Below are 20900 nucleotides of genomic sequence, written 5' to 3' on the forward strand. Positions count from 1 at the left end.
TCTGCAGAAGCGGCGGCGGCGACGACGATGAAGACGACGACGACGACCGCGAGAGGCTCTGAGATTTGTGAGAAATACATCTATAAAACGTAATTCAGACTGCCTCATCCCACCTTATGCCGTACCGCTTTGGCAAATGCTTTATCTGCGCCATTCGCCTTAATCACATCTGAGAGTAATTCTTAATAATACGCCTGTCGCTAATTGTTCCTCATCACAGATACTGCTTTCTATACGGCCACGACGCGCAACTGATTTCCAAGATTCGTCTTCCTCCTGTGAGGATGGAACTCACGACCCCTGGGTTACTAGACCAATGCTCTACCACAGAGCGAAACAGGCGCCGCCTAGCGGCACTTTTGCGTACTTTGTCCGTACGGTCGTCTGAATCATCAGACTTCAGCTGACAACACTTCATATTTTCGACTAATATTTGCAGCTATGGCGACCCATTACTGCTTGGCTACACATCTGACACGTAGCCGTGTTCTCTCCAACCAAAACCACTTGCACTTCAGAACATGACTTTCACACATGTCTACAAAATCACCTTCACTTCAAATACAGTTTTCTTGCGACTGATGGAGACGTAGGCAAATTTTAAAGTTGCTATTTCCATTACATCACGTTAATCAGAAAATCGGTAATTCACATCTGCAGCGGAAAAAAATTCCGTTCCGCCCAGCGTAGGGCTCGAACCCACGACCCTGCGATTAATAGTCTCATGCTCTACCCACTGAGCTAGCCGTGCTGCCTCGTTGGATACCTGCTGGGCAGCAGATCACACAGTACTCGTTTGGGTTGGTTGGTCCCATACAGAATCTCTCCATGCTGCCTAATGTTTTCCTAACGTCACACTCGTCACGTACCTCACTTTTATATCATATTCACTTATGAGAGGTAAAGGAATTGCATGAAAATCTGCAGAGCTAGCGGCGTAAAAATTAACACACATACTTGATGTGACTCAAAAGCTGAACGAGTTACTTTCCGACGTTGTTTTTAGATGTGCAAGTGCCAGTCAAAACTCGCGGTGAGGGCACTCTGGCGACCATTTCGCTAGTTAACACCGGTCTTGTTGTGTGTGTTTCAGGTTCAAGACCATCTCCAAGTACAAAATGGTCAACAGCAACATTCAGACGGTTTCGTACTGCTCAATTGCTACGTTAAAACGATATGTTTCTTTTTCAGAACTGGAAAAACACGACCGTGACAGGATTCGAACCTGCAATCTTCGGATCCGAAGTCCGACGCATTATCCATTAGTCCACACGGTCACTGACGTCCAAGTATAACTTTTATACGACTCATCTCAAAACGCTCACACCCCCTGAGGAATTTGCTTTCGTTCCACACAGCTGCTGCCCCTTACTCTTCACCACCCATTCGTTACATTCAACCTCTTATGAGACCGACCAAACATAGACAGGAAAACAAGACCACACACTTTGCGCATTTGGAATCGATGGCAGGGTGTTCCTCGCCGCATTTTCTACGATGGCCATTTGCTACTTCTGCAGAAGCGTCGGCGGCGGCGGCGACGACGACGACGACGACCGCGAGAGGCTCTGAGATTTGTGAGAAATACATCTATAAAATGTAATTCAGACTGCCTCGTCCCACCTTATGCCGTACCGCTTTGGCAAATGCTTTATCTGCGCCATTCGCCTTAATCACATCTGAGAGTAATTCTTAATAATACGCCTGTCGCTAATTGTTCCTCATCACAGATACTGCTTTCTATACGGCCACGACGCGCAACTGATTTCCAAGATTCGTCTTCCTCCTGTGAGGATGGAACTCACGACCCCTGGCTTACTAGACCAATGCTCTACCACAGAGCGAAACAGGCGCCGCCTAGCGGCACTTTTGCGTACTTTGTCCGTACGGTCGTCTGAATCATCAGACTTCAGCTGACAACACTTCATATTTTCGACTAATATTTGCAGCTATGGCGACCCATTACTGCTTGGCTACACATCTGACACGTAGCCGTGTTCTCTCCAACCAAAACCACTTGCACTTCAGAACATGACTTTCACACATGTCTACAAAATCACCTTCACTTCAAATACAGTTTTCTTGCGACTGATGGAGACGTAGGCAAATTTTAAAGTTGCTATTTCCATTACATCACGTTAATCAGAAAATCGGTAATTCACATCTGCAGCGGAAAAAAATTCCGTTCCGCCCAGCGTAGGGCTCGAACCCACGACCCTGTGATTAAGAGTCTCATGCTCTACCCACTGAGCTAGCCGTGCTGCCTCGTTGGATACCTGCTGGGCAGCAGATCACACAGTACTCGTTTGGGTTGGTTGGTCCCATACAGAATCTCTCCATGCTGCCTAATGTTTTCCTAACGTCACACTCGTCACGTACTTCACTTTTATATCAAATTCACTTCGGAGAGGTAAAGGAATTGCATGAAAATCTGCAGAGCTAGCGGCGTCAAAATTAACACACATACTTGATGTGACTCAAAAGCCGAACGAGTTACTTTCCGACGTTGTTTTAGATGTGCAAGTGCCAGTCACACCTCGCGGTGAGGCCACTCTGCCGTTCATTTCGCTAGTTAACACATGTCTTGTTGTCTGTCTTTCAATCTCAAGAACATCTCCAAGCACAAAATGCTCAACAGCAACATTCAGACGGTTTCGTACTGCTCAATTGCTACGTTAAAACGATATGTTTCTTTTTCAGAACTGGAAAAACACGACCGTGACAGGATTCGAACCTGCAATCTTCGGATCCGAAGTCCGACGCATTATCCATTAGTCCACACGGTCACTGACGTCCAAGTATAACTTTTATACGACTCATCTCAAAACGCTCACACCCCCTGAGGAATTTGCTTTCGTTCCACACAGCTGCTGCCCCTTACTCTTCACCACCCATTCGTTACATTCAACCTCTTATGAGACCGACCAAACATAGACAGGAAAACAAGACCACACACTTTGCGCATTTGGAATCGATGGCAGGGTGTTCCTCGCCGCATTTTCTACGATGGCCATTTGCTACTTCTGCAGAAGCGTCGGCGGCGGCGGCGGCGATGACGACGACGACGACGACGACGACGACCGCGAGAGGCTCTGAGATTTGTGAGAAATACATCTATAAAATGTAATTCAGACTGCCTCATCCCACCTTATGCCGTACCTTTTTTTTTTTTTTTTTTTTCCTTTATTGTGATTTTAATACCTGTGACAAACAGGTAGGCCGGCAGCGGACCAAGTATGCCGCTCTTCGGCCTCAGAGTATACACAGAACAGAGATGAGTGAGATATAAAAACAATCAAGACGGCGGGGTACAAACAGTAGACAAAACAGAGTTAAAACGGAGTCGGTCACGTGCGTAGCACAATGGATAAAAGCGGAGAAACACGGTGCACAAACGCAGATGGCAGATGGCCACACGTGAACCAGCGGAGCACAAACGACGAAACACAAACACACTGCAGGAGAGTCGAGGCACAAACACATGCGATGGTCTTCGGCGTAGGACGATGAAAGTAACTGATGGAAGACAGCAGAGTCGTGGCCTGCCAAGGGGAAAAGGTGTGGGGAAGAGGAGAGAGAGGGGGAGGGGAAGATGCCAGTGGAGGAGAGGGATGGAGGAGAAGGGGGAGGGTAGGGGGAGTGGAAGCCCAAGGAGAAAGGGGAGGGGAGGGAGGGAGAGAAGGGAGAGAGGGTGCCCACAGGAAAAGGAGAGGAGAGGGAAGGTAAGGCTCAAAGTTGGTAGGAGGGGTAGATGGAGGGGAGGAGGGCATCATCAGGGAGGGGGAGTTGACGGAAGCCACCGAGGGAGAGGGTGTGGAGGGTGTAAAGATGGAGAGCAGGTGGGATATAGGAATGCAGGCGCGGCAGCGGGTTGGGGTGGGAGAGGATGGGAGAGACAAGAGGGTGTGGAGGATCAAGCTTGCGGGAGGTGTAGAGGATCCGTAACCGTTCGAGGAAAAGGAGGAGGTGCGGGAAGGGAATCAGGTCATAGAGGATCCGCGTGGGGGAAGGGAGACGGATGCGATAGGCGAGGCGGAGCGCATGGCGTTCTAGGATCTGAATGGACTTGTAGAAGGTAGGAGGGGCAGAGATCCAGGCGGGATGAGCATAGCAAAGGATAGGACGGATGAGGGACTTGTAGGTGTAGAGGATGGTGGAAGGGTCCAGACCCCATGTACGGCCAGAAAGGAGCTTAAGGAGGCGGAGGCGGGAGCGTGCCTTGGCTTGGATCGTCCGGAGATGTGGGTTCCAGGAGAGGCGACGGTCGAGGGTGACACCAAGGTACTTGAGAGTAGGTGTGAGGGTGATGGGACGGCCATAAATAGTAAGATAGAAATCAAGGAGACGGAAGGAACGAGTGGTTTTGCCTACAATGATCGCCTGGGTCTTGGAAGGATTGACCTTGAGCAACCACTGGTTACACCAAGTGGTGAACCGGTCAAGATAGGATTGGAGAAGGTGCTGGGAGCGTTGCAGGGTGGGAGCGAGGGCAAGGAAGGCAGTGTCATCGGCGTACTGGAGAAGGTGTAGGGGAGGTGCAGGTGGAGGCATGTCTGCCGTGTAAAGGAGGTAGAGAAGAGGGGAAAGGACGGAACCTTGGGGCACACCGGCGGAGGGGTAGAAGGTGTAGGAATCAGTGTTGTGGATGGTGACATAGGAAGGACGGTGGGAAAGGAAGGAAGCGACCAGACGGACATAGTTGAGAGGAAGAGCAAAGGTTTGGAGCTTGAAAAGGAGACCGGAATGCCACACACGGTCATATGCGCGTTCGAGGTCGAGGGAAAGGAAGATGGCGGAACGACGGGAATTGAGTTGTTCGGAGAGGAGGTGAGTGAGGTGAAGGAGGAGGTCATCGGCTGAGAAGGACGGCCGAAAGCCACATTGGGTAGGGGGGAGGAGGCGGTGTTGGTGAAGGTGCTTGTGTAGGCGGCGGGTAAGAATGGATTCCAGGACCTTGCTGAAGACCGAGGTAAGGCTGATGGGACGGTAGGAGGAGACAGCGGAAGGCGGTTTGTCGGGCTTGAGGAACATCAGGATCCGGGAGGTTTTCCACAGGTCGGGGTAGTAGCCGGTGGACAGGACCACATTGTAGAGCCTGGCCAATGTGGAGAGGAAGGAGGCAGGAGCTTCACGGAGGTGACGGTAAGTAACACGATCGTGACCGGGAGCAGTGTTGCGTTTAGGGCGAAGTGTAGCAATGATATCTTGAGTGGTGATTGGGGTATTTAGTTCTGTGTGTGTGATGTTGTCCAAGTACTGGAAGCCAGGAGCAAGCGGGGGGACAGAGGTATCAGTTCGATCACGGACATCAGGAAAGAGGGAATAATCGAACTGGGGATCGTCAGGGATGGTAAGGATATCGGAGAGGTAGGAGGCGAAATGGTTGGCCTTACTAAGGGCATCAGGGAAGGGGTGGTCATCATGAAGGAGAGGGTAGTAGGGAGAGGGTTTAGATCCGGTAAGGCGGCGGAAGGCTGACCAGTACTTGGACGAGTTGATAGGTAAGGTGGCATTAAGACGGGTGCATGTCTGTCGCCAGTCCCGGCGTTTCTTTGCCGTGAGTAAGTTCCTGATGTGTCGCTGTAGTTGCCGGTGGCGTCGTAGTGTGTCCTGGTCACGTGTGTGAAGGAAGGCACGGTAGAGCCGGCGGGATTCACGCAGGAGAAGGACGGCCTGTGGGGGTAAGGTGGGGCGGTGCGGATGGATGGCAATGGTAGGGACGTGGGCCTCCACGGCCTCAGACAAGGTCTGCTGGAGAAAGGAGGCAGCACGGGTAACGTCATCAGGTTGGTGGTAGGTGAGGGGGTGGCTATCGACCTGGAGAGCAAGGGAGTCCCGGTAGGCATTCCAGTTGGCACGGGAGTAGTCATGGACATATTTCGGGGGAGGGTCATGGCGCGGGTCGGGACGGGGGCGACGACCGTCTGATACAGTGAGGAGGACAGGGAGATGGTCACTGCCAATGGGATCAAGGACGTCCACCGCTATGCGGCCAAGCAGGGTGGGGGAGGCTAGGACGACATCGGGAGTGGTATTGGATTCAGGGCGGGTGTGTTGGGGAATTGGAAGGACGTCGCCTTGGAGGGTGGCAAGGAACCGATGCCACCGCCGTAACTGGGCGGCAGAACGACTATGGATGTTAAGGTCGGCGGCGATCACGTAGGAGGAGAAGGTACGGTCGATGTGGGAAAGGAAGTCGAAAGGAATAGGTGCAGCGGGGCGGACATAGATGGTGGCACAGGTAAGGGTAAGGCCGGGGAAGAAGAGACTAAGGATCAAGTGTTCTGTGGGGTCAGGAAGGAGGGGTTGGAGCCGGACAGGGATCTGGCGGTGGTGGCCAATGGCAACTCCGCCACGCGCTATCTGGAGTGGATTGTCAGACCGGTGAAGGAGGTAGGGCGAGGTGTGGACGGTGTGGTGGGGCTGAAGAAAGGTTTCGTTCAGAAGGAAGGCATCCACACGGTGGGTCGTAAGGGTATGCATAAGGAGGTGCTTGTTGGTGGGAAGGGAGCGGATGTTATTGCCCCGTACCGCTTTGGCAAATGCTTTATCTGCGCCATTCGCCTCAATCACATCTGAGAGTAATTCTTAATAATACGCCTGTCGCTAATTGTTCCTCATCACAGATACTGCTTTCTATACGGCCACGACGCGCAACTGATTTCCAAGATTCGTCTTCCTCCTGTGAGGATGGAACTCACGACCCCTGGTTTACTAGACCAATGCTCTACCACAGAGCGAAACAGGCGCCGCCTAGCGGCACTTTTGCGTACTTTGTCCGTACGGTCGTCTGAATCATCAGACTTCAGCTGACAACACTTCATATTTTCGACTAATATTTGCAGCTATGGCGACCCATTACTGCTTGGCTACACATCTGACACGTAGCCGTGTTCTCTCCAACCAAAACCACCTGCACTTCAGAACATGACTTTCACACATGTCTACAAAATCACCTTCACTTCAAATACAGTTTTCTTGCGACTGATGGAGACGTAGGCAAATTTTAACGTTGCTATTTCCATTACATCACGTTAATCAGAAAATCGGTAATTCACATCTGCAGCGGAAAAAAATTCCGTTCCGCCCAGCGTAGGGCTCGAACCCACGACCCTGTGATTAAGAGTCTCATGCTCTACCCACTGAGCTAGCCGTGCTGCCTCGTTGGATACCTGCTGGGCAGCAGATCACACAGTACTCGTTTGGGTTGGTTGGTCCCATACAGAATCTCTCCATGCTGCCTAATGTTTTCCTAACGTCACACTCGTCACGTACTTCACTTTTATATCAAATTCACTTCTGAGAGGTAAAGGAATTGCATGAAAATCTGCAGAGCTAGCGGCGTCAAAATTAACACACATACTTGATGTGACTCAAAAGCCGAACGAATTACTTTCCGACGTTGTTTTAGATGTGCAAGTGCCAGTCACACCTCGCGGTGAGGCCACTCTGCCGTTCATTTCGCTAGTTAACACATGTCTTGTTGTCTGTCTTTCAATCTCAAGAACATCTCCAAGCACAAAATGCTCAACAGCAACATTCAGACGGTTTCGTACTGCTCAATTGCTACGTTAAAACGATATGTTTCTTTTTCAGAACTGGAAAAACACGACCGTGACAGGATTCGAACCTGCAATCTTCGGATCCGAAGTCCGACGCATTATCCATTAGTCCACACGGTCACTGACGTCCAAGTATAACTTTTATACGACTCATCTCAAAACGCTCACACCCCCTGAGGAATTTGCTTTCGTTCCACACAGCTGCTGCCCCTTACTCTTCACCACCCATTCGTTACATTCAACCTCTTATGAGACCGACCAAACATAGACAGGAAAACAAGACCACACACTTTGCGCATTTGGAATCGATGGCAGGGTGTTCCTCGCCGCATTTTCTACGATGGCCATTTGCTACTTCTGCAGAAGCGTCGGCGGCGGCGGCGACGACGACGACGACGACGACGACGACGACCGCGAGAGGCTCTGAGATTTGTGAGAAATACATCTATAAAATGTAATTCAGACTGCCTCGTCCCACCTTATGCCGTACCGCTTTGGCAAATGCTTTATCTGCGCCATTCGCCTTAATCACATCTGAGAGTAATTCTTAATAATACGCCTGTCGCTAATTGTTCCTCATCACAGATACTGCTTTCTATACGGCCACGACGCGCAACTGATTTCCAAGATTCGTCTTCCTCCTGTGAGGATGGAACTCACGACCCCTGGCTTACTAGACCAATGCTCTACCACAGAGCGAAACAGGCGCCGCCTAGCGGCACTTTTGCGTACTTTGTCCGTACGGTCGTCTGAATCATCAGACTTCAGCTGACAACACTTCATATTTTCGACTAATATTTGCAGCTATGGCGACCCATTACTGCTTGGCTACACATCTGACACGTAGCCGTGTTCTCTCCAACCAAAACCACTTGCACTTCAGAACATGACTTTCACACATGTCTACAAAATCACCTTCACTTCAAATACAGTTTTCTTGCGACTGATGGAGACGTAGGCAAATTTTAAAGTTGCTATTTCCATTACATCACGTTAATCAGAAAATCGGTAATTCACATCTGCAGCGGAAAAAAATTCCGTTCCGCCCAGCGTAGGGCTCGAACCCACGACCCTGTGATTAAGAGTCTCATGCTCTACCCACTGAGCTAGCCGTGCTGCCTCGTTGGATAGCTGCTGGGCAGCAGATCACACAGTACTCGTTTGGGTTGGTTGGTCCCATACAGAATCTCTCCATGCTGCCTAATGTTTTCCTAACGTCACACTCGTCACGTACTTCACTTTTATATCAAATTCACTTCGGAGAGGTAAAGGAATTGCATGAAAATCTGCAGAGCTAGCGGCGTCAAAATTAACACACATACTTGATGTGACTCAAAAGCCGAACGAGTTACTTTCCGACGTTGTTTTAGATGTGCAAGTGCCAGTCACACCTCGCGGTGAGGCCACTCTGCCGTTCATTTCGCTAGTTAACACATGTCTTGTTGTCTGTCTTTCAATCTCAAGAACATCTCCAAGCACAAAATGCTCAACAGCAACATTCAGACGGTTTCGTACTGCTCAATTGCTACGTTAAAACGATATGTTTCTTTTTCAGAACTGGAAAAACACGACCGTGACAGGATTCGAACCTGCAATCTTCGGATCCGAAGTCCGACGCATTATCCATTAGTCCACATGGTCACTGACGTCCAAGTATAACATTTATACGACTCATCTCAAAACGCTCACACCCCCTGAGGAATTTGCTTTCGTTCCACACAGCTGCTGCCCCTTACTCTTCACCACCCATTCGTTACATTCAACCTCTTATGAGACCGACCAAACATAGACAGGAAAACAAGACCACACACTTTGCGCATTTGGAATCGATGGCAGGGTGTTCCTCGCCGCATTTTCTACGATGGCCATTTGCTACTTCTGCAGAAGCGTCGGCGGCGGCGGCGACGACGACGACGACGACGACCGCGAGAGGCTCTGAGATTTGTGAGAAATACATCTATAAAATGTAATTCAGACTGCCTCGTCCCACCTTATGCCGTACCGCTTTGGCAAATGCTTTATCTGCGCCATTCGCCTTAATCACATCTGAGAGTAATTCTTAATAATACGCCTGTCGCTAATTGTTCCTCATCACAGATACTGCTTTCTATACGGCCACGACGCGCAACTGATTTCCAAGATTCGTCTTCCTCCTGTGAGGATGGAACTCACGACCCCTGGCTTACTAGACCAATGCTCTACCACAGAGCGAAACAGGCGCCGCCTAGCGGCACTTTTGCGTACTTTGTCCGTACGGTCGTCTGAATCATCAGACTTCAGCTGACAACACTTCATATTTTCGACTAATATTTGCAGCTATGGCGACCCATTACTGCTTGGCTACACATCTGACACGTAGCCGTGTTCTCTCCAACCAAAACCACTTGCACTTCAGAACATGACTTTCACACATGTCTACAAAATCACCTTCACTTCAAATACAGTTTTCTTGCGACTGATGGAGACGTAGGCAAATTTTAAAGTTGCTATTTCCATTACATCACGTTAATCAGAAAATCGGTAATTCACATCTGCAGCGGAGAAAAATTCCGTTCCGCCCAGCGTAGGGCTCGAACACACGACCCTGTGATTAAGAGTCTCATGCTCTACCCACTGAGCTAGCCGTGCTGCCTCGTTGGATACCTGCTGGGCAGCAGATCACACAGTACTCGTTTGGGTTGGTTGGTCCCATACAGAATCTCTCCATGCTGCCTAATGTTTTCCTAACGTCACACTCGTCACGTACTTCACTTTTATATCAAATTCACTTCGGAGAGGTAAAGGAATTGCATGAAAATCTGCAGAGCTAGCGGCGTCAAAATTAACACACATACTTGATGTGACTCAAAAGCCGAACGAGTTACTTTCCGACGTTGTTTTAGATGTGCAAGTGCCAGTCACACCTCGCGGTGAGGCCACTCTGCCGTTCATTTCGCTAGTTAACACATGTCTTGTTGTCTGTCTTTCAATCTCAAGAACATCTCCAAGCACAAAATGCTCAACAGCAACATTCAGACGGTTTCGTACTGCTCAATTGCTACGTTAAAACGATATGTTTCTTTTTCAGAACTGGAAAAACACGACCGTGACAGGATTCGAACCTGCAATCTTCGGATCCGAAGTCCGACGCATTATCCATTAGTCCACACGGTCACTGACGTCCAAGTATAACTTTTATACGACTCATCTCAAAACGCTCACACCCCCTGAGGAATTTGCTTTCGTTCCACACAGCTGCTGCCCCTTACTCTTCACCACCCATTCGTTACATTCAACCTCTTATGAGACCGACCAAACATAGACAGGAAAACAAGACCACACACTTTGCGCATTTGGAATCGATGGCAGGGTGTTCCTCGCCGCATTTTCTACGATGGCCATTTGCTACTTCTGCAGAAGCGTCGGCGGCGGCGGCGACGACGACGACGACGACGACGACGACGACGACGACGACGACGACGACGACCGCGAGAGGCTCTGAGATTTGTGAGAAATACATCTATAAAATGTAATTCAGACTGCCTCGTCCCACCTTATGCCGTACCGCTTTGGCAAATGCTTTATCTGCGCCATTCGCCTTAATCACATCTGAGAGTAATTCTTAATAATACGCCTGTCGCTAATTGTTCCTCATCACAGATACTGCTTTCTATACGGCCACGACGCGCAACTGATTTCCAAGATTCGTCTTCCTCCTGTGAGGATGGAACTCACGACCCCTGGGTTACTAGACCAATGCTCTACCACAGAGCGAAACAGGCGCCGCCTAGCGGCACTTTTGCGTACTTTGTCCGTACGGTCGTCTGAATCATCAGACTTCAGCTGCCAACACTTCATATTTTCGACTAATATTTGCAGCTATGGCGACCCATTACTGCTTGGCTACACATCTGACACGTAGCCGTGTTCTCTCCAACCAAAACCACTTGCACTTCAGAACATGACTTTCACACATGTCTACAAAATCACCTTCACTTCAAATACAGTTTTCTTGCGACTGATGGAGACGTAGGCAAATTTTAAAGTTGCTATTTCCATTACATCACGTTAATCAGAAAATCGGTAATTCACATCTGCAGCGGAAAAAAATTCCGTTCCGCCCAGCGTAGGGCTCGAACCCACGACCCTGTGATTAAGAGTCTCATGCTCTACCCACTGAGCTAGCCGTGCTGCCTCGTTGGATACCTGCTGGGCAGCAGATCACACAGTACTCGTTTGGGTTGTTTGGTCCCATACAGAATCTCTCCATGCTGCCTAATGTTTTCCTAACGTCACACTCGTCACGTACTTCACTTTTATATCAAATTCACTTCGGAGAGGTAAAGGAATTGCATGAAAATCTGCAGAGCTAGCGGCGTCAAAATTAACACACATACTTGATGTGACTCAAAAGCCGAACGAGTTACTTTCCGACGTTGTTTTAGATGTGCAAGTGCCAGTCACACCTCGCGGTGAGGCCACTCTGCCGTTCATTTCGCTAGTTAACACATGTCTTGTTGTCTGTCTTTCAATCTCAAGAACATCTCCAAGCACAAAATGCTCAACAGCAACATTCAGACGGTTTCGTACTGCTCAATTGCTACGTTAAAACGATATGTTTCTTTTTCAGAACTGGAAAAACACGACCGTGACAGGATTCGAACCTGCAATCTTCGGATCCGAAGTCCGACGCATTATCCATTAGTCCACACGGTCACTGACGTCCAAGTATAACTTTTATACGACTCATCTCAAAACGCTCACACCCCCTGAGGAATTTGCTTTCGTTCCACACAGCTGCTGCCCCTTACTCTTCACCAACCATTCGTTACATTCAACCTCTTATGAGACCGACCAAACATAGACAGGAAAACAAGACCACACACTTTGCGCATTTGGAATCGATGGCAGGGTGTTCCTCGCCGCATTTTCTACGATGGCCATTTGCTACTTCTGCAGAAGCGTCGGCGGCGGCGGCGACGACGACGACGACGACGACGACGACGACCGCGAGAGGCTCTGAGATTTGTGAGAAATACATCTATAAAATGTAATTCAGACTGCCTCGTCCCACCTTATGCCGTACCGCTTTGGCAAATGCTTTATCTGCGCCATTCGCCTTAATCACATCTGAGAGTAATTCTTAATAATACGCCTGTCGCTAATTGTTCCTCATCACAGATACTGCTTTCTATACGGCCACGACGCGCAACTGATTTCCAAGATTCGTCTTCCTCCTGTGAGGATGGAACTCACGACCCCTGGGTTACTAGACCAATGCTCTACCACAGAGCGAAACAGGCGCCGCCTAGCGGCACTTTTGCGTACTTTGTCCGTACGGTCGTCTGAATCATCAGACTTCAGCTGCCAACACTTCATATTTTCGACTAATATTTGCAGCTATGGCGACCCATTACTGCTTGGCTACACATCTGACACGTAGCCGTGTTCTCTCCAACCAAAACCACTTGCACTTCAGAACATGACTTTCACACATGTCTACAAAATCACCTTCACTTCAAATACAGTTTTCTTGCGACTGATGGAGACGTAGGCAAATTTTAAAGTTGCTATTTCCATTACATCACGTTAATCAGAAAATCGGTAATTCACATCTGCAGCGGAAAAAAATTCCGTTCCGCCCAGCGTAGGGCTCGAACCCACGACCCTGTGATTAAGAGTCTCATGCTCTACCCACTGAGCTAGCCGTGCTGCCTCGTTGGATACCTGCTGGGCAGCAGATCACACAGTACTCGTTTGGGTTGGTTGGTCCCATACAGAATCTCTCCATGCTGCCTAATGTTTTCCTAACGTCACACTCGTCACGTACTTCACTTTTATATCAAATTCACTTCGGAGAGGTAAAGGAATTGCATGAAAATCTGCAGAGCTAGCGGCGTCAAAATTAACACACATACTTGATGTGACTCAAAAGCCGAACGAGTTACTTTCCGACGTTGTTTTAGATGTGCAAGTGCCAGTCACACCTCGCGGTGAGGCCACTCTGCCGTTCATTTCGCTAGTTAACACATGTCTTGTTGTCTGTCTTTCAATCTCAAGAACATCTCCAAGCACAAAATGCTCAACAGCAACATTCAGACGGTTTCGTACTGCTCAATTGCTACGTTAAAACGATATGTTTCTTTTTCAGAACTGGAAAAACACGACCGTGACAGGATTCGAACCTGCAATCTTCGGATCCGAAGTCCGACGCATTATCCATTAGTCCACACGGTCACTGACGTCCAAGTATAACTTTTATACGACTCATCTCAAAACGCTCACACCCCCTGAGGAATTTGCTTTCGTTCCACACAGCTGCTGCCCCTTACTCTTCACCACCCATTCGTTACATTCAACCTCTTATGAGACCGACCAAACATAGACAGGAAAACAAGACCACACACTTTGCGCATTTGGAATCGATGGCAGGGTGTTCCTCGCCGCATTTTCTACGATGGCCATTTGCTACTTCTGCAGAAGCGTCGGCGGCGGCGGCGACGACGACGACGACGACGACGACGACGACGACCGCGAGAGGCTCTGAGATTTGTGAGAAATACATCTATAAAATGTAATTCAGACTGCCTCGTCCCACCTTATGCCGTACCGCTTTGGCAAATGCTTTATCTGCGCCATTCGCCTTAATCACATCTGAGAGTAATTCTTAATAATACGCCTGTCGCTAATTGTTCCTCATCACAGATACTGCTTTCTATACGGCCACGACGCGCAACTGATTTCCAAGATTCGTCTTCCTCCTGTGAGGATGGAACTCACGACCCCTGGGTTACTAGACCAATGCTCTACCACAGAGCGAAACAGGCGCCGCCTAGCGGCACTTTTGCGTACTTTGTCCGTACGGTCGTCTGAATCATCAGACTTCAGCTGACAACACTTCATATTTTCGACTAATATTTGCAGCTATGGCGACCCATTACTGCTTGGCTACACATCTGACACGTAGCCGTGTTCTCTCCAACCAAAACCACTTGCACTTCAGAACATGACTTTCACACATGTCTACAAAATCACCTTCACTTCAAATACAGTTTTCTTGCGACTGATGGAGACGTAGGCAAATTTTAAAGTTGCTATTTCCATTACATCACGTTAATCAGAAAATCGGTAATTCACATCTGCAGCGGAAAAAAATTCCGTTCCGCCCAGCGTAGGGCTCGAACCCACGACCCTGTGATTAAGAGTCTCATGCTCTACCCACTGAGCTAGCCGTGCTGCCTCGTTGGATACCTGCTGGTCAGCAGATCACACAGTACTCGTTTGGGTTGGTTGGTCCCATACAGAATCTCTCCATGCTGCCTAATGTTTTCCTAACGTCACACTCGTCACGTACCTCACTTTTATATCATATTCACTTATGAGAGGTAAAGGAATTGCATGAAAATCTGCAGAGCTAGCGGCGTAAAAATTAACACACATACTTGATGTGACTCAAAAGCTGAACGAGTTACTTTCCGACGTTGTTTTTAGATGTGCAAGTGCCAGTCAAAACTCGCGGTGAGGGCACTCTGGCGACCATTTCGCTAGTTAACACCGGTCTTGTTGTGTGTGTTTCAGGTTCAAGACCATCTCCAAGTACAAAATGGTCAACAGCAACATTCAGACGGTTTCGTACTGCTCAATTGCTACATTAAAACGGTATGTTCCTTTTTCTGAACTGGAAAAACACGACCGTGACAGGATTCGAACCTGCAACCTTCGCATCCGAAGTCCGACGCCTTATCCATTAGGCCACACGGTCACTGACGACCAAGTATAACTTATATACGACTCATCTCGAAACGCTCACACCCCCTGAGGAATTGTGCTTTCGTTCCACACAGCCCTTGCCCCTTACTCTTTTCCACCCATTCGTTACATTCAACCTCTTACGAGACCGACCAAACATAGACAGGAAAAGAAGACCACACACTTTGCGCATTCGGAATCGATGGCAGGGTGTTCCTCGCCGCATTTGCTACGATGGCCATTTGCTACTTCTGCAGAAGCGGCGGCGGCGGCGGCGGCGACGACGACGACGACGACGACGACCGCGAGAGGCTCTGAGATTTGTGAGAAATACATCTATAAAATGTAGTTCAGTCTGCCTCCTCCCACGTTATGCTATACCGCTTTGGCAAATGCTTTATCTGCGCCATTCGCCTCAATCACATCTGAGAGTAATTCTTAATAATACGCCTGTCGCTAATTGTTCCTCATCACAGATACTGCTTTCTATACGGCCACGACGCGCAACTGATTTCCAAGATTCGTCTTCCTCCTGTGAGGATGGAACTCACGACCCCTGGTTTACTAGACCAATGCTCTACCACAGAGCGAAACAGGCGCCGCCTAGCGGCACTTTTGCGTACTTTGTCCGTACGGTCGTCTGAATCATCAGACTTCAGCTGACAACACTTCATATTTTCGACTAATATTTGCAGCTATGGCGACCCATTACTGCTTGGCTACACATCTGACACGTAGCCGTGTTCTCTCCAACCAAAACCACCTGCACTTCAGAACATGACTTTCACACATGTCTACAAAATCACCTTCACTTCAAATACAGTTTTCTTGCGACTGATGGAGACGTAGGCAAATTTTAACGTTGCTATTTCCATTACATCACGTTAATCAGAAAATCGGTAATTCACATCTGCAGCGGAAAAAAATTCCGTTCCGCCCAGCGTAGGGCTCGAACCCACGACCCTGTGATTAAGAGTCTCATGCTCTACCCACTGAGCTAGCCGTGCTGCCTCGTTGGATACCTGCTGGGCAGCAGATCACACAGTACTCGTTTGGGTTGGTTGGTCCCATACAGAATCTCTCCATGCTGCCTAATGTTTTCCTAACGTCACACTCGTCACGTACTTCACTTTTATATCAAATTCACTTCTGAGAGGTAAAGGAATTGCATGAAAATCTGCAGAGCTAGCGGCGTCAAAATTAACACACATACTTGATGTGACTCAAAAGCCGAACGAATTACTTTCCGACGTTGTTTTAGATGTGCAAGTGCCAGTCACACCTCGCGGTGAGGCCACTCTGCCGTTCATTTCGCTAGTTAACACATGTCTTGTTGTCTGTCTTTCAATCTCAAGAACATCTCCAAGCACAAAATGCTCAACAGCAACATTCAGACGGTTTCGTACTGCTCAATTGCTACGTTAAAACGATATGTTTCTTTTTCAGAACTGGAAAAACACGACCGTGACAGGATTCGAACCTGCAATCTTCGGATCCGAAGTCCGACGCATTATCCATTAGTCCACACGGTCACTGACGTCCAAGTATAACTTTTATACGACTCATCTCAAAACGCTCACACCCCCTGAGGAATTTGCTTTCGTTCCACACAGCTGCTGCCCCTTACTCTTCACCACCCATTCGTTACATTCAACCTCTTATGAGACCGACCAAACATAGACAGGAAAACAAGACCACACACTTTGCGCATTTGGAATCGATGGCAGGGTGTTCCTCGCCGCATTTTCTACGATGGCCATTTGCTACTTCTGCAGAAGCGTCGGCGGCGGCGGCGACGACGACGACGACGACGACGACGACGACGACGACGACCGCGAGAGGCTCTGAGATTTGTGAGAAATACATCTATAAAATGTAATTCAGACTGCCTCATCCCACCTTATGCCGTACCGCTTTGGCAAATGCTTTATCTGCGCCATTCGCCTCAATCACATCTGAGAGTAATTCTTAATAATACGCCTGTCGCTAATTGTTCCTCATCACAGATACTGCTTTCTATACGGCCACGACGCGCAACTGATTTCCAAGATTCGTCTTCCTCCTGTGAGGATGGAACTCACGACCCCTGGTTTACTAGACCAATGCTCTACCACAGAGCGAAACAGGCGCCGCCTAGCGGCACTTTTGCGTACTTTGTCCGTACGGTCGTCTGAATCATCAGACTTCAGCTGACAACACTTCATATTTTCGACTAATATTTGCAGCTATGGCGACCCATTACTGCTTGGCTACACATCTGACACGTAGCCATGTTCTCTCCAACCAAAACCACCTGCACTTCAGAACATGACTTTCACACATGTCTACAAAATCACCTTCACTTCAAATACAGTTTTCTTGCGACTGATGGAGACGTAGGCAAATTTTAACGTTGCTATTTCCATTACATCACGTTAATCAGAAAATCGGTAATTCACATCTGCAGCGGAAAAAAATTCCGTTCCGCCCAGCGTAGGGCTCGAACCCACGACCCTGTGATTAAGAGTCTCATGCTCTACCCACTGAGCTAGCCGTGCTGCCTCGTTGGATACCTGCTGGGCAGCAGATCACACAGTACTCGTTTGGGTTGGTTGGTCCCATACAGAATCTCTCCATGCTGCCTAATGTTTTCCTAACGTCACACTCGTCACGTACTTCACTTTTATATCAAATTCACTTCTGAGAGGTAAAGGAATTGCATGAAAATCTGCAGAGCTAGCGGCGTCAAAATTAACACACATACTTGATGTGACTCAAAAGCCGAACGAATTACTTTCCGACGTTGTTTTAGATGTGCAAGTGCCAGTCACACCTCGCGGTGAGGCCACTCTGCCGTTCATTTCGCTAGTTAACACATGTCTTGTTGTCTGTCTTTCAATCTCAAGAACATCTCCAAGCACAAAATGCTCAACAGCAACATTCAGACGGTTTCGTACTGCTCAATTGCTACGTTAAAACGATATGTTTCTTTTTCAGAACTGGAAAAACACGACCGTGACAGGATTCGAACCTGCAATCTTCGGATCCGAAGTCCGACGCATTATCCATTAGTCCACACGGTCACTGACGTCCAAGTATAACTTTTATACGACTCATCTCAAAACGCTCACACCCCCTGAGGAATTTGCTTTCGTTCCACACAGCTGCTGCCCCTTACTCTTCACCACCCATTCGTTACATTCAACCTCTTATGAGACCGACCAAACATAGACAGGAAAACAAGACCACACACTTTGCGCATTTGGAATCGATGGCAGGGTGTTCCTCGCCGCATTTTCTACGATGGCCATTTGCTACTTCTGCAGAAGCGTCGGCGGCGGCGGCGACGACGACGACGACGACGACGACGACGACGACGACCGCGAGAGGCTCTGAGATTTGTGAGAAATACATCTATAAAATGTAATTCAGACTGCCTCGTCCCACCTTATGCCGTACCGCTTTGGCAAATGCTTTATCTGCGCCATTCGCCTTAATCACATCTGAGAGTAATTCTTAATAATACGCCTGTCGCTAATTGTTCCTCATCACAGATACTGCTTTCTATACGGCCACGACGCGCAACTGATTTCCAAGATTCGTCTTCCTCCTGTGAGGATGGAACTCACGACCCCTGGCTTACTAGACCAATGCTCTACCACAGAGCGAAACAGGCGCCGCCTAGCGGCACTTTTGCGTACTTTGTCCGTACGGTCGTCTGAATCATCAGACTTCAGCTGACAACACTTCATATTTTCGACTAATATTTGCAGCTATGGCGACCCATTACTGCTTGGCTACACATCTGACACGTAGCCGTGTTCTCTCCAACCAAAACCACTTGCACTTCAGAACATGACTTTCACACATGTCTACAAAATCACCTTCACTTCAAATACAGTTTTCTTGCGACTGATGGAGACGTAGGCAAATTTTAAAGTTGCTATTTCCATTACATCACGTTAATCAGAAAATCGGTAATTCACATCTGCAGCGGAAAAAAATTCCGTTCCGCCCAGCGTAGGGCTCGAACCCACGACCCTGTGATTAACAGTCTCATGCTCTACCCACTGAGCTAGCCGTGCTGCCTCGTTGGATACCTGCTGGGCAGCAGATCACACACTACTCGTTTGGGTTGGTTGGTCCCATACAGAATCTCTCCATGCTGCCTAATGTTTTCCTAACGTCACACTCGTCACGTACTTCACTTTTATATCAAATTCACTTCGGAGAGGTAAAGGAATTGCATGAAAATCTGCAGAGCTAGCGGCGTCAAAATTAACACACATACTTGATGTGACTCAAAAGCCGAACGAGTTACTTTCCGACGTTGTTTTAGATGTGCAAGTGCCAGTCACACCTCGCGGTGAGGCCACTCTGCCGTTCATTTCGCTAGTTAACACATGTCTTGTTGTCTGTCTTTCAATCTCAAGAACATCTCCAAGCACAAAATGCTCAACAGCAACATTCAGACGGTTTCGTACTGCTCAATTGCTACGTTAAAACGATATGTTTCTTTTTCAGAACTGGAAAAACACGACCGTGACAGGATTCGAACCTGCAATCTTCGGATCCGAAGTCCGACGCATTATCCATTAGTCCACACGGTCACTGACGTCCAAGTATAACTTTTATACGACTCATCTCAAAACGCTCACACCCCCTGAGGAATTTGCTTTCGTTCCACACAGCTGCTGCCCCTTACTCTTCACCACCCATTCGTTACATTCAACCTCTTATGAGACCGACCAAACATAGACAGGAAAACAAGACCACACACTTTGCGCATTTGGAATCGATGGCAGGGTGTTCCTCGCCGCATTTTCTACGATGGCCATTTGCTACTTCTGCAGAAGCGTCGGCGGCGGCGGCGACGACGACGACGACGACGACGACGACGACGACGACGACGACCGCGAGAGGCTCTGAGATTTGTGAGAAATACATCTATAAAATGTAATTCAGACTGCCTCGTCCCACCTTATGCCGTACCGCTTTGGCAAATGCTTTATCTGCGCCATTCGCCTTAATCACATCTGAGAGTAATTCTTAATAATACGCCTGTCGCTAATTGTTCCTCATCACAGATACTGCTTTCTATACGGCCACGACGCGCAACTGATTTCCAAGATTCGTCTTCCTCCTGTGAGGATGGAACTCACGACCCCTGGGTTACTAGACCAATGCTCTACCACAGAGCGAAACAGGCGCCGCCTAGCGGCACTTTTGCGTACTTTGTCCGTACGGTCGTCTGAATCATCAGACTTCAGCTGACAACACTTCATATTTTCGACTAATATTTGCAGCTATGGCGACCCATTACTGCTTGGCTACACATCTGACACGTAGCCGTGTTCTCTCCAACCAAAACCACTTGCACTTCAGAACATGACTTTCACACATGTCTACAAAATCACCTTCACTTCAAATACAGTTTTCTTGCGACTGATGGAGACGTAGGCAAATTTTAAAGTTGCTATTTCCATTACATCACGTTAATCAGAAAATCGGTAATTCACATCTGCAGCGGAAAAAAATTCCGTTCCGCCCAGCGTAGGGCTCGAACCCACGACCCTGTGATTAACAGTCTCATGCTCTACCCACTGAGCTAGCCGTGCTGCCTCGTTGGAT

General features: G+C 48.5%; 12 non-coding genes across 12 annotated transcripts; all 12 read right to left on the reverse strand.

Moving 5' to 3' along the window:
• Positions 1-678: 678 nt before the first annotated feature.
• Positions 679-751, reverse strand: Trnan-auu (transfer RNA asparagine (anticodon AUU)). The gene has a single exon. It is a non-coding gene; the product is annotated as a tRNA-Asn (tRNA).
• Positions 752-2188: 1437 nt separating this feature from the next.
• Positions 2189-2261, reverse strand: Trnak-cuu (transfer RNA lysine (anticodon CUU)). Its single transcript has one exon. It is a non-coding gene; the product is annotated as a tRNA-Lys (tRNA).
• Positions 2262-7084: 4823 nt separating this feature from the next.
• Trnak-cuu (transfer RNA lysine (anticodon CUU)) lies at positions 7085-7157 on the reverse strand. Its single transcript has one exon. It is a non-coding gene; the product is annotated as a tRNA-Lys (tRNA).
• Positions 7158-8605: 1448 nt separating this feature from the next.
• On the reverse strand, positions 8606-8678 carry Trnak-cuu (transfer RNA lysine (anticodon CUU)). Its single transcript has one exon. It is a non-coding gene; the product is annotated as a tRNA-Lys (tRNA).
• A 2981-nt stretch (positions 8679-11659) lies between these two features.
• On the reverse strand, positions 11660-11732 carry Trnak-cuu (transfer RNA lysine (anticodon CUU)). Its single transcript has one exon. It is a non-coding gene; the product is annotated as a tRNA-Lys (tRNA).
• A 1448-nt stretch (positions 11733-13180) lies between these two features.
• Positions 13181-13253, reverse strand: Trnak-cuu (transfer RNA lysine (anticodon CUU)). Its single transcript has one exon. It is a non-coding gene; the product is annotated as a tRNA-Lys (tRNA).
• A 1451-nt stretch (positions 13254-14704) lies between these two features.
• Positions 14705-14777, reverse strand: Trnak-cuu (transfer RNA lysine (anticodon CUU)). Its single transcript has one exon. It is a non-coding gene; the product is annotated as a tRNA-Lys (tRNA).
• A 453-nt stretch (positions 14778-15230) lies between these two features.
• On the reverse strand, positions 15231-15303 carry Trnar-ucg (transfer RNA arginine (anticodon UCG)). Its single transcript has one exon. It is a non-coding gene; the product is annotated as a tRNA-Arg (tRNA).
• Positions 15304-16224: 921 nt separating this feature from the next.
• On the reverse strand, positions 16225-16297 carry Trnak-cuu (transfer RNA lysine (anticodon CUU)). Its single transcript has one exon. It is a non-coding gene; the product is annotated as a tRNA-Lys (tRNA).
• Positions 16298-17754: 1457 nt separating this feature from the next.
• Positions 17755-17827, reverse strand: Trnak-cuu (transfer RNA lysine (anticodon CUU)). The gene has a single exon. It is a non-coding gene; the product is annotated as a tRNA-Lys (tRNA).
• Positions 17828-19281: 1454 nt separating this feature from the next.
• Trnan-guu (transfer RNA asparagine (anticodon GUU)) lies at positions 19282-19354 on the reverse strand. The gene has a single exon. It is a non-coding gene; the product is annotated as a tRNA-Asn (tRNA).
• Positions 19355-20814: 1460 nt separating this feature from the next.
• On the reverse strand, positions 20815-20887 carry Trnan-guu (transfer RNA asparagine (anticodon GUU)). The gene has a single exon. It is a non-coding gene; the product is annotated as a tRNA-Asn (tRNA).
• Positions 20888-20900: the final 13 nt, after the last annotated feature.

The sequence above is a fragment of the Schistocerca gregaria genome, chromosome 11 (assembly GCF_023897955.1).
Source record: "Schistocerca gregaria isolate iqSchGreg1 chromosome 11, iqSchGreg1.2, whole genome shotgun sequence".
Classification (NCBI taxonomy): Eukaryota; Metazoa; Arthropoda; class Insecta; order Orthoptera; family Acrididae; genus Schistocerca; species Schistocerca gregaria.